The sequence below is a fragment of the Budorcas taxicolor genome, chromosome 7 (genome assembly GCF_023091745.1).
Source record: "Budorcas taxicolor isolate Tak-1 chromosome 7, Takin1.1, whole genome shotgun sequence".
Classification (NCBI taxonomy): Eukaryota; Metazoa; Chordata; class Mammalia; order Artiodactyla; family Bovidae; genus Budorcas; species Budorcas taxicolor.
Window position 1 is genome coordinate 86,900,325 of NC_068916.1, and position 2,706 is coordinate 86,903,030.

General features: G+C 42.2%; 1 non-coding gene across 1 annotated transcript; it reads left to right on the forward strand.

Annotated features, from left to right (window-relative positions):
• The first annotated feature begins 2,314 nt into the window (after nucleotides 1-2,314).
• On the forward strand, nucleotides 2,315-2,389 carry TRNAW-CCA (transfer RNA tryptophan (anticodon CCA)). The gene has a single exon. It is a non-coding gene; the product is annotated as a tRNA-Trp (tRNA).
• The last annotated feature ends 317 nt before the right edge of the window (nucleotides 2,390-2,706 follow it).

The window sequence follows — 2,706 nt, forward strand, 5'->3', positions numbered from 1 at the left end:
CAATGATAACAAGACCTGGCTGAGCTAACTGTGACAGCATGTGGTAATTTTCCAGCCCGCTGGCCCTGTAAAGGAAACTGGAACACAAAGCGGAGACTGCGGGGCGGGCCGGCCTGAATAGCAGCAAACAAGTGCAGGATATCTGATGATGTCATACGCGCAGTTTGACAGATGGGGCTGGACAATTTTGCCCCCTTCAAGTGTGCTCTTAACTATTTGTATTCCATCGGCTTCTCACTTGGGAAGTTCAATCCTGTAATCACCTGCTTGAAAGACTAAACAAACCTTAACTGTCATGTGCTTGATTCAAGTACCACTAGTTTTATGAAGAAAAATGATATCCATTATTAGTGGCTGAATGCTGAGGAGGGCCGTGGGGGAGAGGGTGCTGCTGTGGATTAATGCATCATCTCTGCTTTCAGCTGTGGGCCAGGTTTTGAGTCTAGCTCTGACTGAATCCTGCCATACACTTTGAATAGCATAATGAAGTATTGTTATGGCCCCCGTCTAGTCATTACATCAGGGAAACAGACATCTAAAGTTATCAAAACTGATTACTAGCTGAGCTTTTGTGTCTATAAAATAAATGTGTTAAAAGAAGGCTTTTTTTTCCCCCCAGTCTTATGGGAGTTCTCCCAAGGTTGGATGTTTTAGAGTTTATAACACTGTGTGTCACTATATGGAAGTTGGTGCTAGGGCGTAGCTATACACAGCCCCTCTCCCAAAACACGTTGGTATGTAGATCTGCGTGTGTGTGTGTGTGTTTAAGTTGGTGCATGGGAGACAGAGAAAATGAAGATTGACAACATTTATAAAAATGAGACACAACTCAATTAAAATTCACCAAAAATAGTAAATGAACTGGCGTACTTGGTTTAATTGTAACGACACAAGACTGTCTTTTTCCTCCCTTCAAATAAGTAGTTGCTTTGGATCTCACATGTCTCTGCCATTTTATTCATGTTGTTCTTTTTATTTACTTTCCAAGGAATTTATGTAAATATATGTAGGCTACAGAATGGGTCTCAGATACAGCTTTATTCTTTAATCTTTTCATCAAATAGCTAACCAAGGCAGGATAGCCAAAGGATTCTATTTGTCGAGAAGTGGTATCTCTCCCACAGAAAAGCAAGGCTGCCTAGCTTGTGGAAACAAGAATAACAGCAATAGCATGATGCAAAAAATTAATGGTTAGTATTTACAAAATATCTTTTCATCTAGGAAAGTACCACACACTCAACTAACCTTCCTCAGACTCTTACAAATTATAGAGGTTGTACAGAAGTTGTGCTAAACTTAGCTTTCCCTGTCTTACGTAATGTAGTTAGTTGTTGGATAGAGAAAAGGTGAAAGTAAGGGGAATTCTCCCTCTCATTTCTAAAGACTTAGTTTTATGCCCAGCTCACCTCTACCCTCAGCCTCCACCCTCATTTTTCAGATGTGAAGGATCAAACCTATCGCTGATATCCTCTACCATTCCCTGCTCACCTGGACACAAGCCGGCTATGCTTTGGTCATCTTTCATGTATTAATTCTATTTTGAGTGTCTGTTATCTGCTTGGTACTGGGCTGTAGCTTTATCCTGTGCAAATACTCCAACATCTTTAAAGTCAATCTAAGAGAATTATTTGCACAATGTACATTTGCACAAGTGGTTACTTTTCAAAGGCAGAGTTGTGGGTCATAAACAGCCATAATCTCTACCAGGGCTGTGCCTAAGTTTGAGGGTCTAAGTGGCCGCCAACATCTATGCAAAGCAAGAAGCTCATGACAGGGCACAGGGCTTATGAAGAGGAGTTCATCTCTGCTTCCCAAATTTCTGACTAAGTAACACCAACGGCATCCCTCTACGTGTTTACACCAGATGGAGCTCCCCATCTGTTACAGAAACCCAAATTGTTTAATTCGTAGCTGTGGTACTTGCATCCCTACAGGAGACTGAGAAGGTGAGAGGAAAGGGGGACAAAAAAAGTGGGGATAGGTAATGAGGGCTTTCTACTATCACATGTCATAATCCGAAGCTATCCACAAGCTGTTCTCTGAGACTCGATTCTGGTCCAGCTGGGGCTCAGCTGATCTAGGTGGGGCTCTCTTAGAAACCTGGAGATTGTGGGCATAAAGTTCAGTGAAGAAACAGTGGCACGCTGGATTGGAAAAAGAAACAGAATCCTTCATTCTCATTGTCAACACCAAGTAAAAGTGTATTAACACACTGGCTTGCTCAGAGTTTTCATCTGACCAAAAAGCCAAACTACTGAGGTTCATCAAAGTAATATCAGCTAGAAAGACAATCATGGAAGTATTTCATAGTAGGCTTCCCTGTGGCTCAGAGGTTAAAGCGTCTGCCTCCAATGCAGGAGGCCCAGGTTCGATCCCTGGGTCAGGAAGATCCCCTGGAGAAGGAAATGGTAACCCACTCCAGTATTCTTGCCTGGAGAATCCCATGGATGGAGAAGCCTGGTAGGCTACAGTCCACAGGGTTGCAGAGTTGGACACGAATGAGCGACTTCACTCACTTTCACGTAACCTGGCAGGATATTCAAAAGAAACTGATAAATGGCATTTCCATACACATTTAATTCCACCTGTAAAAATATCAGTAAAGATAATATCATATTAAGTCAGGCCAAGGATCATCCAGCCCAATATGGCAATTAGCCTTTTGGAAGGATGTATTGTCATTCAAGTTTGCACCTCCAAATAGTA